Here is a 14,875-nt window from a genome sequence, read left to right on the forward strand (position 1 = left end):
GGTACATCAGGGGTGATGTGAAGGAAAGGGAAACTGAGGGAGAAGCATCCCTTCTGAGGACACTCGGAGGAGGAGGATTCCCCGCTCAGTGTGGTCAGGGAGGACCTCATCTTTGCTTCTTTGGACCATTCTAACAGCTTCTCTCTCTGTAACTTTCTCCTTTCTAATCCATCTCTGTCTTTCACCTTATTGCTAGAGCAAACATAAAAGTCTTACCAGGTTTTCTCCCTTGCTCAAAATTCTTAATTGATCCCCACTGCCTAGAGGATAAAGTCCAAACTTCTTAGCAGGGTCCATGAGACCATCCACACTTTGTTCTCTCCCCTGGTTCCAGCCTCATCCCTGCCCTTGCACCTGAAGCTGCAGTCACAGGGACCAGGTTTGGCTCCCTGAGCAGGTGAACATTGTTTCATGCCTCTGTGCCTTGGCTCATAACACTCCCCACCTCTCCTCCTAAGCGCATTTTCCTCCCACCCTCAACTCACTAACCCCTTTGTCAGTACAGGGACTGAATTTTTGCTCGTGTCATATTTCAAGCCTCTTTCAGGGATCACCTCCTCAGGAAGGTCTGTCTTTACCACCCAGGAAGAACAGTCATCCCCCTTCTTTGTGCAACTGGGGCCCCCAGCACACTCTCACCAGAGCTCCACAACACTCGCTGGCATTTATTTGTCTCCTTGTCTATATTCTCCCTGCTAAACTTTGACTGCTGGAGGCCTGAGGCTGCACCTTTGTCACTTTGACATCTTAGCAACTAGGATAATGCCTAGTGCAGACGGGCCCTGGAAGACCCATTTCCACGGCATTTGGGAGGTGGTCTGGCACAGTGGTTAAGATGTCACGTGTCCAGCTTTACTCACCAACAGAAGCAGGCAGAGCCCCAGGAGCAGGACAATCTCCCCCAGGACTCCTGGCCAGTCGGACCTCTTCAGGGGCCTGGGGATCTTGGCGATGCCAGTTTGGATGAGATACCTGGGAGTTGTGGGGACAAAGGGCCCTTCCCCAAAGCACTGGCCCCCTGGCGGGAGGGTGCGGACGTACTGGGTAGAAAGAAACCTGTTCAGCCTTGGTCCCACTGTCCGCCAGAGCCTGGCCAGGGGACAGAGTGGGAAACCAGGCCTGTTGACACTAACCAAATAGTCCGGATCTTTGCGCATACCTGGATCCCTGGGAAATGAATCTGTATCAGATAGCTATCCAGAGAGCTGCCTGCACGTTATGGGACTAGGTCAGCACAATCTCTTGGAAACTGGACTGACAGGTTGAGACACTAAATCCTGTGTGTGACCAAGACAGTGTACCCGGAGCAGTGGTGGCATCATGCACAGGTCATGTAGATGAAAGCCTGCATAGATTGGCTCGGGCTATGTCCCTTCAGGATGAAAGAGGGGTGGGCAGGGGGAGACGAAGTGGAGGGCTGTGAGCGATGGCTAGACATTCTATATCCTTCGAGATGCATTGTATTTTCATCCTCACAAGCATCCCTTCCTTACACATCACAGGTTGGGCTGCTTTGGAGTGAACCTTGGCATCCCCAGAATTATCTGTTAGGACTGTGGGACCCTGAGACTCTGATAGGGTCATTCGGGGCACCTCCTCTCCTGGAGAGCTGTCTGGGGTGGTTATGAGGCAGTATTTTTTAAAGAGAGGGGAAATGGTGGGATAATGTCTTAAAAAAGGCAAGCCATCACAGACAAACCATCTTCCGATGCCAGTTGCTGTTCAGGCGAAAGACATAGACCCCAGGCTGCTGAAACTGCTGCAGAAAGAGGTGAGGGCTTTGGTCTTGGAGCTGGGACTCCTCAGCCAGGGCCCGGGAGCGCCCCCAGTCAAACTCCCCCTGTGTGTTGTAGAAGTGGCCCCTGGGGTGGAGGAAGGAAGGGGCGTGTTGTCTCTTGGCTGTAGGCACGAGGAACATTTCCGGTGGTGGCAGGAACGTGCCCTCTGACACTCACAGGTCATACTCGGGGTAATGCTCACGGGTCACCAGGAAGGCCAGTGTATCGTTGGTTTGGAGGCAGACTGTGGGGTTTCGTATGCTCGGCTCTGGGAGCGACAGATTCCCAAGGTGCGTGGAGTTGAGGCTCAGCGTTGAAGGAGAGCTCAGATATGCTTCCCTGGACTTTCCTGGGCAAGATTCAGAACATGAGGAAAGGCAGCCACTCTTCAGGTGGATTCGTGCCAGGATCTGGGGAGGTTGGAGGAGGGGGAGGAGAGGCAACAGGTGTCAGCCGCAATGCTCACCTGCATCCTGGCCTGGGCGCCTGGGATCCCTGAGGGGCAGGCCGAGGGAGCGCAGGAGATCACAGCCTGGTCTGCTCAGGCCCAGGAAGCCAATCCCTAGAACAAGACGGGCATCTCCCTGAGCCTGCAGGGCTGGGGAGAAAGTTGGTCCTAGTGTGTGGATACAGCAGAAGCTGTCCGTTCCCGACTTGCACTTGGCAGGATTCAACTTTCTAAAAAACTGTGGGAGGGATGTCGGGATTCACATGCATTTCTTGGGGACCCCTTTCCGGAGAGGAGTTGCCCATCGCCCCCCAGCTTCCGTGTACAGGGGCCACGTGTGTGCCGTGGTAAGGACAAGACTTGCCCATGTGTGGACCTGGGCCACAGGCCTCCCTGGGGCCTCCTTCTGTCCCGCTCTCTTACCATCCACGCTGACCACATACAGAGGGACAGAATTCTGCCTTTGGTCCAAGTGACAGGGGTGGCCCACAGCACGGGGTGAGGAAGGCCTGTCCAGAAGGTAGAATTCCTGGGAACAGGGAGGTCCAGTGTCAGCTCTTCTCTTAAGACACAGTGAGTAACACCCTCCCCTGGCAGGGAGGTAGGGAGAGCACAGGTGCTTTCTCAAGCCCTGTCTGAGTGTCCTGATGAGGTTGGAGGGGAAGCCATCATGGGAATAGGTCTGAGAGCCCTGGGAGTGGCAGGGGCAACCTGGAGTCATGACTTTGAATATTGTCCCTTGCTCATGTGGGAAGATTTCCATGACACTTTCCCCTCTTTAACGTACACCATGACTTTTTCAAGAAGTTTTATAGGATGAGATTAAATCAACAATAGTATCTTTTCTCTGGCACCAGAGGTTGGGCCAGGGATGTGGGTCAGTGTGCAGGGCTGCAGACCCCGTGCATGAACGTGTCACGCACCTTACCTCTTAGAAAGGAGGCAGGGGCTGCAGGGCCTGGGTCTATGGCTCTGCCGTGGGCCCGGCTCGGCACGGGTTGGACCTGGGGCGTCGTACCTGGCTTCCGGTGTCTTCGGTGATGGAAATCTGCGTGATGCCCTCGAGACAGCTGAGCTGCAGGACGTGTCTCTGTCTCTTTGGGCACAGGGGACCACACATCTCACTTGAGTGCTGTCCCCAGCACAGACAGAGCCCCAGGCCTGGGTCATAGCCACGTGCATCCTCTGGTGTGGCACACACCTGCATGGAGACCCACACTGCTTGGGGACACCTCCCTGGGGGAGGTTGCCCCCAAATCTCCCCAGCTTCAGAGTGTAGAGCGCAGGTCTCCATGTTTCCAAAGGGGGGCTAGTGGAATGAGCTTCCAGTGCCTAGGAGGTTGGGCAGGTGAACAGGTGAGCAGAGGGCCAGGAGTGCAGGAGGTACACTATATGGGTGTACCTCGTGGGCACAGTGGTCATTCCATTGATCCTTGGTCAAACAGACCCCCTCTTGGTTCCAGGTGGCCCCGTCCTTGCAGCTCTTGTATTCCCGTTGGACACAGCCCCTTGGCTGTCCAAGATCTCGGTAGCCCTGGAGGCAGGGGCACTGCCCGTCACTGGGCTGCGGGTTAGGTGGGGAGAGAAAGCAATTTCAGGTTGGCTGGTAGTACTTGATTGCTGTGAACACACAGGACCCTTTGGCTGTGACCCTGTGTGAGATGGACCAGAGGATAAGAGCAGGGGAGGGGAAGTAAGGGATCACCAGGGCAGAGGAGAGTCAGCTCAGAGGGGACGTTACTGGCACGTGCTGCTTAGGGTCCAGATGGTGCTATCTTTTCTGTCAAAAAGACGTGGGAAATTCAGGAAAGGAAGAATTCAGATGCATATTTGCTGGCTTATAGGACAAGTTTGAGTTGGAAGGGCTTGGACTTGGGTGCATTTTGGGAGTGGTCATGGTGAAGAACAATATTAAGTCTGCCCTATCCTCCAAGTAGAGTTGTCAGATTTAGCAAATAAAAATATGGAGCGCTCAGTTAAACTTGAATTTCAGATAAACAGTGAATATTTTTTGAGTGTAAGTATGTCCCATACAATATTTGAGACAGGGACTTCCCTGGTGGTATAGTGGTTAAGAATCTGCCTGCCGATGCAGGGGACACGGGTTCAATCCCTTGTCCGGGAAGATCCCACATGCCGCGGAGCAACTAAGCGTGTGCGTCACAACTACAGAGCCTGTGTTCTACAGCCCGCGAGCCACAGCTACTGACCCCACGTGCCACAACTACTGAAGCCCGTGCACCTAGAGCCCGTGCTCCGGAACAAGAGAAGCCACCGCAATGAGAAGCCCGCGCACCACAACAAAGAGCAGCCCCTGCTCGCCGCAACTAGAGAAAGCCCGCGTGCAGCAACCAAGTCCCGACACAGCCAAAAATAAATAAATAAATAAACAAAATATTTGAGACATATTAAAAACGTATCCATAATTTATGCGAAATTCAAGTTTAACTGGGCACCCTGTCTTTTACCTGGCAACCCTGTCCCCAAGTCACTTGGAAACCTGAACTAACCCTGGTCAGGTTACACCTGAGCTGAACTTGCCTCAAGAACAAAACAGTCCTGGAAATGCAGCCTGTCCCTGGGTCCCTCCCGCCAGAGGACATACCTGGAACACTCGGCCAGGTCCCGGGCATATGCATGTGTCCTTGCCCTCCTCCGGCTGGGTGGCCTCTGAGCCACAGGGGAAACAGGCATCCTGGCCAGGCCAGGAGTTGAAGAATCCCTGAGGGCAGAGGTGGCAGGAGGAGGCATTGTGGGGTCTCACTCCGGAGAAGAAAGTTCCAGGGGGACAGGGCGCAGGCGGTGAGTCAGGACAGAGCCCACCTGTGGAGTGATAGGCAAACAAGAATTAAGGCCGAGACTAAGCTTCCAGGGCTGTGGGGCCCCTTGTAATTCCCCCGGGAGCCCCAGGTGGACCCCCAACTGCTCTCTTCCCCCACTAAGGGTCTTCTGACCCCCGACCCAACCCAGGTGTCTCCCAAAGCCAGCATCCCTCAGAGCTGTTTTTCTTTCCCCACTCCTCAACTTTACCCCCAACTCCTCTGGCCCAAATGCAGCCCCAGCCCCTACCCTCTGGGCACCCTGGTCCGTCTGGCTCTTCTGCACAAGGCGTCCGGTCCCCACAGTCCTGAGTATTCTCCCTGCTCAGGCACATGGCGCTCTGGAGGGCAAAGCAAAAGAGAAGTACACAGGCCCATGTCCCTGGGGTGCTCCTAAAGGGGAGAATCTTCACCTTCTGGGCAGGGGCGACAGTGTCAGGGAGAGAGGAAGACATGAGGTGGGGGAGGACAGACACTGAGAAAGAACTCTGGGGACACAGGTGGAGAGAGAGGGGAGCAAAAGGCAAAGACACAGTAACAGAGTAACACCAGGATGGGGGATGCACAGAGAGACCCGGGCCCAGGATCGGTACGTAGAAGGAAATGTCCCGGAAGGCCAGCCTCTGCCACTCACAGGAGCTGTGGGAAGCACTCACTGAATATTTCATGAAATGAAATCTGAGATACAGGTCCTCTGGGAGGTTTTGGCCCAGACAACTTAAATATTGCCACCCTCTCTTTCCTCTCTCCATACACTTTTCCTTCCTAGAGCAGCATGTGTGTGTGTGTGTGTGTGTATGTGTGTGTAGAACTGGGCTCTGTGATGGAGGAACATTCCAGCTCCCTCCTTTTGCAAGGCAAAGCTAGTCAACCTCGTTTAAGCACTCCCCATGTGCAAAATCCTGCAGGAGATGTGACAAGAAAATGAAACAAGGCTTCTGCCTTTGGGGCACGTTCAGCCAAGTTTCAGAGACTCACACTATTTTAGCATTACAAAGGACCTTACAGATCATTAAGTTCTATCCTCCCAATTTACAGATGAGAAGACTGAGGTCAGAAAGGTGGAAAGTTTGAACAAATTCATGCAACCAGTCAAATGCTCTTAAAGAATATGCATACATGAAATACCTGAAAACTATAAAGCAGCAGGTGAGCCCCTTGGAATAACCAGGAGATGCAATGGATAAAGCATAGCATGTGGTGGAGAGACAGGGCCTGTCCTGGCCTTGTTAATTACCTTTGGAAATCAGATAGTCAGTTGACTTATCACTTGTAAAAAAAAGTGGTAATAAATAATACTACTTGGCTTTCTTCATTGCAGTTGTGAAAATCAGTCAAGCTAACAGGCGAGGAAGCACTTGGAAAGCCATAAAGTGCTAACGGAAGTCAGTGCTAAGATGAGATGTGGCTTCGAGGGTTAAGGAACTGAAGCTCAGGGACCTTGAGGCCACCCAGCTTGTCCTTATAACTTAAATTTGTAAATAAGACCTCTGATCTCAAGTTTGAATAGTGCTGGGTTGGGAGAGCCTTAAGAGAACTTATTGCATGGCTTTGTAATCAGGCCTTGGTTTTGAAAATAGTAAATCATGTATCTGATATAATTCATCAGATTTTCCACTGAATGACTTATGACTTGGCTGCTTCTAAAAAAAGATTTACTCTCCAGGACAAGGTGTCCCTGTGCTGTAGAGCACCTTACTTGCTCTCTTATTTATTATTCATTCCACAGATATTTATTGTGCTCTTACTGTGTACCAGGCTCTCTTCTGGGGCTGCTGGTACCTAACAGAATGTGCTGCAAACTCCAAGGGATTGTTGGATGCTGCTTGTGGAGCTGGGGCTGGAAGGAGAGTTACTGGGGTGCAGAAGCAAAGGCTCCTTTACAGACACATTTAAGGGGGAAGAAATTAAGATTCCTAGGAACATGTATTCTGAAACAATATAGCTTACATCAGTGCTGTCCCATAGAAATACAATGAGAGTCACATATGTAATCTATAGTTTTCTGGTAGCCACATTATAAGAGTAAAAAATAACAAGTGAAATGAATCTTAATAATATATTTGATTTAACCTAATGTGTCAAAACTATTACTTCAACATGTAATCAATATAAAAACTAATAATATGTTATATATATATATTTTGTACTAAGTCTTTGAGATCCATTTTACGCTTACAGCACACCTCAATTTGGACTGGCCATAGTTCAAGTGCTCAGTAGATCCACGTGACGACTAGTGGTTACCATACTGAACAGAGCAGGTTGACATCTTCCAGCAAAGCCACTTCTCTCCAGGGTCCCCTAGGCCTGTGAGTGCCCCCCTGCCCAGCACATCCCTCTGTCATCTGCTTTGTTCTCACTGAATGACACAGTCCTCCTGCCCTTGTCTTTCCAGAAGGTGGCACTGTGAGCTCACAGGAAATGGTGTGTGTGTGTGTGTGTGTGTGTGTGTGTGTGTGTATGTGTGTGTGTTGGGAGGTGGGGATGGTGAAAGTGGAAGAAATGCAGTTGCAAGGGAGGGTGTGTGTGTGTGTGTGTGTGTGTGTGTGTGCCCGCACATGTGTGTGTGTGTGTAAATTAGCATCAATACCTTAATTATCTTGGTGGAAATTAAGATTAACATCTGTGTAATGTTTTATGTTGCTCTTAAAACTTTACTGTTCCTACCAATCATCTGGGGATCTTTTTTTACTTAAAATTTTAATTTTATTTTTCTCTTTTATTTATATATTTTAAAAATAAAAATTATATATAATTAAGGTGTACAACATGATTCGATACACATATATATAGTGCAATGATTACTACAGTTAAGCTAATTAACATGTCATTTCCTGACCTAGTTACCCTTTTTTTTTTTTTGCCTGTGTGATAAGGGCACTTGAAATCTACTCTCTTAGCTTGTCTCCAGTATTCAGTACAGTTTCGTTAACTATAGTCATCATGCTGTGAATTAGCTCTGTAGACAGGGGTCCCCAACCCCCGGGCCACAGACAGGTACCAGCCTGTGGCCTGTTAGGAACTCGGCTGCACAGCAGGAGGTGAGCGGCAAGCGAAGCTTCATCTGTATTTACAGCTGCTCCCCATCGCTTGCATTACCACCTGAGTTCCGCCTCCTGTTAGATCAGCGGTGGCATTAGATTCTCATAGAAGCTCCAATCCTACTGTGAACTGCGCATGCGAGGGATCTAGGTTGCACGCTCCTTATGAGAATCTAATGTCTGATGGTCTGAGGTGGAGCTCAGGTGGTGATGCGAGCGAGGGGGAGAGGTTGCAAATACAGAGTATCATTAGCAGAGAGATTTGACTGCCCAGAGACCATAATAAATCAATGTGCTTGAATCATCCCGAAACCATCCCCCCCCCCCACCCCAGTCCGTGGAAAAATGGTCTTCCATGAAACCGGTCCCTGGTGCCAAAAAGGTTGGGGACCGCTCTAGACTCATTCATCCTACATAACTGAAACTTTGTACCCTTTGACCAATATCTCCCCATTTCCCCCACCTCCCTGCCCCTTGTAATCACCACAATACTCTCTGCTTCTGTGAGTTTGACTGTTTTTAGATTCCACATGCAGATGAGATCATGCAGTATTTGTCTTTCTCTATCTTGCTTATTTCACTTAGTTTAGTGTCCTCTAGGTTGATTCATGTCACAAATGGCAGGATTTCCTTTTTTTCTCATGACCAAATAATATTCCATCATTATTTCAATATTTCTATACTCTAATATACATATCACATTGTTTTGAGTTGAAGTGTAGTTGATTTACAATATTGTGTTTGTTTTAGGTATACAGCCATGTGATTCAGTTATATATATATACACATACATGTATATTTGTATATGTATATATATATTTTTTCAGAGTATTTTCCATTATAGTTTATTACAAGATAGTGAATATAGTTCCTTGTGCTATGCAGTAAATCCTTGTTGCTTATCTATTTCATGTAGAGTAGCTTGTATCTGTTAATTCCATACTCCTAATTTGCCTCTCCCCTCTCCCTTTCCCTTTGGTAACCATAATTTTGTTTTCTGTGTCTATGAGTCTATTTCTGTTTGTATATATATTCATTTGTATTATTTTTTAGATGCTACATATAAGTAATATCATATAATATTTGTCTTTCTCTATCTGACTTACTTCACTTACTATGATATTCTCTAGGTCCATTCATGTTGCTGCAGATGACATTATTTCATTCTTTTTTATGGCTAATATTCCACTGTATTTGTATACCACATCTTCTTAAGCCAATTGTCTGTTGATTGGCACTCAGGTTGTTTCCATGTCTTGGCTATTATAAGTAGTGCTGCTATGAACATTGGAGTGCATGTATCTTTTTGAATTAGAGTTTTCATTTTTTCTGGATATACGTCCAAGAGTGGGGATTGCTGGATCATATGGTAGCTCTATTTTTAGTTTTTAAAGGAACCTCCATATTGTTTTCCATACTGCCTGCCCCAATTTACATTCCCATCAACAGTGTAGGAGGGTTCCCTTTTCTCCACACCCTCTTCAGCATTTATTATTTGTAGACATTTTGATGATGGCCATTCTGACCAGTGTGAAGTGATGCCTCATTATGCTTTGATTTATACTTCTCTAATAATTAGCAATGTTGAGCATATTTTCATGTGCCTATTGGTCATCTGTATGTCTTCTTTGGAGAAATATCTATGTAGGTCTTCTGCCCATTTTTTGATTAGGTTGTATGAGTTGTATGAGCTGTTTGTATATTTTGTATATTAAGCCCTTGTCAGTTGCATTGTTTGCAGTTATTTTCTCTCATTCTGTTGGTTGTTTTTTTGTTTTGTTGATGATTTCCTTTGCTGTGCAAAAGGTTTTAAGATTGCTTGAGCCCCATTTGTTTATTTCTGCTTTTATTTCTTTTGCCTTGGGAGACTGATCTAAGAAAATATTGCTACGATTTATGCCTGAGAATGTTTTGCTTATGTTCTCTTCTAGGAGTTTTATGGTCTCACAACTTGTATTCATCATAGTATTGGAAGTCCTAGCCACAACAATCAGACAAGAAAAAGAAATAAAAGTTACCCAGATTGGAAAGGAAGAGATAAAAATGTCACTATTTCCAGATAACATGATACTCTATACAGAGAAACCCAAAGACTCCACAGAAAAACTATTAGAACTAATAAATGAATTCAGCAAGGTAGCAGGATATGAGGTTAATATACAGAAATCCATTGCATTTCCTTACACTAACAACGAAATATCAGAAAGAGAAAGTAAAATAATAATCCCATTTAAAATCACCTAAAAAAAAAAAAACCCCTAGGAATAAACTTAACCAAGGAGACAGAAGACCTATATGCTGAAAACTATAAAACACTGATAAAGGAAATTGAAGATGATTCAAAGAAATGGAAAGATATCTTAAGCTCTTGAATTGGAAGAATTAATGTCATTAAAATGACCCAAAGCAATCTACAGATTTAATGTGATCCCTATCAAAATACCCATGACATTTTTCACAGAGCTAGAACAAATAATCCTAAAGTTTATATGGAATCACGAAGGACCCACAATCCTGAGGAAAAAAAACAAAGCTTGGAGGCATAATCCTTCTAGACTTCAGACAACACCACAAAGCTTCAGTAACCAAAACAGCATGGTATTGGCACAAAACAGACATATAGATCAATGGAGCAGAATAGAGAGCCCAGAAATAAACCCACACACCTGCGGTCAATTAATCTACAACAAAGAATATACAATGGAAAAAAGAGAGTCTCTTTAGTAAGTGGTGTTGGGAAATCTGGACAACTACATGTAAATCAATGAAAGAACACTACCTCACACCACACACAAAAATATACTCAAAATAGTTTGAAGACCTGCATATATCACATCTTCTTTATCCATTCATCTGTTGATGGACATTTGGGTTGTTTCCATATCTTAGCTATTGTGAATAATGCTGCAATGAACTGGGAGTGTAGCTATCTCTTCAACATGTTGATTTCATTTCCTTTGGATATATATCCAGAAAGAGGATTACTGGATATTATGGCAGTTTTATTTTTAGTTCTTTGAGGAACCTTCATACTGTTTTCCATAATGCCTGTACCAATTTACATTCCCACCAACAGTGCACAAGGATTCCCTTTTCTCCAAGTCCTTGCCAACACTTGTTATCTTTTGTTTTTTGATAACAGCCATTCCAACAGGTGTGAGGTGATATCTCATTGTGGTTTTGATTTGCATTTCCCTGATGATTAGTGATGTTGAGCATCTTTTCATGTGTCTGTTGGCCATTTGTATGTCTTCTTTGGAAAAATGTCTATTCAGGTCCTTTGACCATTTTAAAAATTGCGTTGTTTGTTTTCTTGCTATTGAGTGTTTGAGATCCTAAAAGGGAGATTCTGATTCAGTGCTATAGGTGATGTGGGGTGGGGCCCAGAATTCTGAATTTCAAACAAACTCTCAGGTAAAGTGAGATAAGTAGCAAAGTTTTATAAGGAACTTTGACATGCACCATCCTTTTTGATACTCCAACAACCTTGTGAGATAGGCATTACAATCAACCCATCTTATCATGTAAGAAATGGAGGCTCAGAGAGGTTAAGTCACTTGCCTGAGATCATCCCGTTAATAGGAGGTGTGGTCAGGGGTAGAACCCAGGTACTTTTGCTCCCAAGCATGTTCTTTCTATATGAATTATACACATTTCCCAGGTGGCAGAATGTGGGTTCATCTTGTCAACCTTCCTTCCTCTGTGAGAAGATAGGTGAGCTTCATCCTGCTCTGAGATCTTATGGGAAATTCGGTCTCCTTCTGGACACTCTTCTTCCTGTGTCTATAGTCACAGCCAGTAGCCCTTCTCATTCCCCTTCCTGCTATGAAATCAACCTTGACAACCTTGACTTTCTACCTGGTGAATAGAGCTGTAAGGTTGTACTTGGCTGGTGAGAGGGTCCTGGGGCCCTAATTAGCATCAGATTACTTGGGTGGGTGAAGAGTGTTAGAACTGGAAGGGACCCTAGGAGTTACATCCTTTAACCCTCTTATTTTGCAAATGAGGAAACTGAGGCCCAGAGAAGGAAAGTGGCTTATCTTGGGACAGGACAAGATGGAAAGTTCCCATGAGGCCAGGGTACTGGATTGGATTTCTAGGAATAACAAACTGGAAAAGAGGGGAAAAAAAGCTCAGATTGCTCCTCAGGTAAAAATTTGAATAAAAAATCTGTTCCTAATTGTAGCAAACTACTTTGGGATGCCTGGCATTAGAATCTTTAGCCATTGGGGATATTTTGGGCCCAGAATGTGGCAACGTAACGAACCCCTTTCCGAGGCCCAGTCCTGTGGGGATACAAAAGAAACACAAGACATGAAGGGACTCTGCCCTTGTAGGCCATATATTCGACCAGTGAAGGTACGAGAAAAGATGTAGAATCAAGTGCTAAGTTGTGTGAATGATTATACCTGCTGAAAGGACACAGAGAGAGGACTTTCCCGGGACTTCATTGGCATGATAAGCAAAAGGAGCAGGAGAGAAATGATGAAGACCATTGTAGGAAACCAGCCGCGGTCAGGAAACGCTACTAACCTTCCTTCCTGTGTTAACGCACAGATGGCATTCACTGTGGAGTCGGAGAAGGGAGTTTAGACATTGGTTCCAATCCTTCAATTTAAAGATGAGGAAACCTAGGCTCAGAGAGGTTAGGAGATTTCCACAAGGTCACATAACTGGCCTGTGTCCAAACCCCCATCAGTGCTTTTCCACAGACCATGATTGGAACCCTAGGTTTTCTTTTGAGTTCCCAGTCTCTTCTCTTCACCACAGCTTCTTCTCACCAATATTTCTTTTTCGGTTGTTCCTTAAAGCTTATAGCTGAACATCCTACTTGACAGGGAAGGTTGTGGCTTTCAAAAACAAACTTCCTGGGCTGACAGTTGCCTTTGATATGGCCCCCCTCCCACAGGGAAACACCCACTCCGCGTTAGATGCTGTGCTTGCCTGCCTTCCTTCCCTGGCATGGCCACCCTCCCCCTTCCCATGATCACCTTCTCTTCTGCCTTTGCTCCAGTTTGGAAGAAAACCTGATTCCATTACCTCTTCTGCTTTCCTTCCCTTCTTTTTCTTCCTTCTCATCAATCTCTCTCCTCTCTCTCTCTCTCTCTCATACACACACATACACACACACACTCACACACGTCCCTGAGGTGTAGAGATTTGAGTTAATTATACTCAGTTTACGGCATGTTTTCAATGCACGTCTGGGCAGGAACACCCTCTATTTTATTCATTTATTTTCCCCCATTTATTCTCATTTCCATCTCCCTATAGACAACCATTCTAATAAATTTAACATGTATTTGTGAGCGTTCTTGCAACATGAGTATTGTTTATGTGCATGCACTTTAAAAATGTCAAGTTTGTTGTGCCATCTCATCCTGTTTTTCACTTTTCCCCTCAGCATTGTTTTGAAGACTCGCCTGTGATGTTCAGTGAGAAGTTTGAGGCTTCTCACTGAGGAAGGGTCTTTTTGTCTATCCTTTAGGGACACTCTCTGATAGAGGGTCACATTAGTTGTCCCCAGGTCCTCGTACTGTCTCCCCCAGCCCTCTGATTTCTGTAGTCACCATCATCCCAACACTGCCCTCTCCAAGGCCCCTGGCAGTGCCCCCAGCTGGTCTAGATCTTTCATATTTGATTTTACTTGACTCTTCACTGTTTCTGACAGGTTGGGGACTTCTTAACTTCAGTGATTCCGAAGTCCCCTCACGCTATTACTTTTTCCCTCTGTTTTTACAGTTCTATTTAAGTTTTTCCTGGAACATGCTGATTTTTTAAAAGAACAGTTCTAGATTTATAGAAAAATTGCAAAGATAGTATGGAGAGTTCCCAAATACCTCGCACTCAGTTTCCCCTATTATAAACATCTTACAGTAATATAGTACATTTATTATAATCAACTAATGAATATATTATTATTAACTAACATTCACAGTTTGTTCAGATTTCCTTAGTTTTTCCCTAATGTCCTTTTCTGTTCCAGGATGCCATCCAGAGCACCACATTACATTTAGTTGTCGTGTCCCCTAAGGTTCCTCTTGGTCGTGACAGTCTCAGACTTTCCTTGCTTTTGATGATCTGACAATTTCAAGGAGTACTCATCAGGTATATTGCAGGATGTCCCTCCTTTGGGATTTGTCTGATGTTCTTCTCATGATTGGACTGGAGTTATGGCTTTTTGGGAGGAAGACCACAGAGATAAAGTGCTGTTTACATCACTTTATATCAAGGGTGCATACTATCACCATGATGTATTCCTGTTGATGTTGACCTTGGTCACCTGGCTGAGGTTGTTTGTCAGATTTTCTCCATTGTAAAGTTACTCTTTTATTTTTCTCCTTTCCATACTGTACCCCTTGGAAGGAAGTCCCTATGTACAGCCCACACTTAAGAAGGGGAGATCTATGCTCCCCCCTCCTGGAAGGTCGACTACCTACATAAAATATGTGGAATTCTTCTGCATGGGAGATTTGTTGTTTCTTTCCTATTTATTTATTTATTCTTCCAATTATTTACATCAGTATGGACTCATGGATATTGATTTCATACTTTGGGTTGAAAGTTTTGTTTTGTTTTGTTTTTCTCAAAATCCAGTGGTGATCTGTGGGAGCTAGTTCAGTTGGCTCCTGGGTCCTTTGATATAACCCATCATTGTGGGTTTTAGATGATTTTTAAGCAATTTCCTTACTTTGTGGTACTGAAAGATGCCCGAAGCTCGTCTTCTCATCTTGTATATTTCTTGTCCTAGTCTTAGAATCAGCCATTTCTCCAAGGAGCCCTGGT

The sequence above is a fragment of the Balaenoptera acutorostrata genome, chromosome 9 (genome assembly GCF_949987535.1).
Source record: "Balaenoptera acutorostrata chromosome 9, mBalAcu1.1, whole genome shotgun sequence".
NCBI lineage: Eukaryota > Metazoa > Chordata > Mammalia > Artiodactyla > Balaenopteridae > Balaenoptera > Balaenoptera acutorostrata.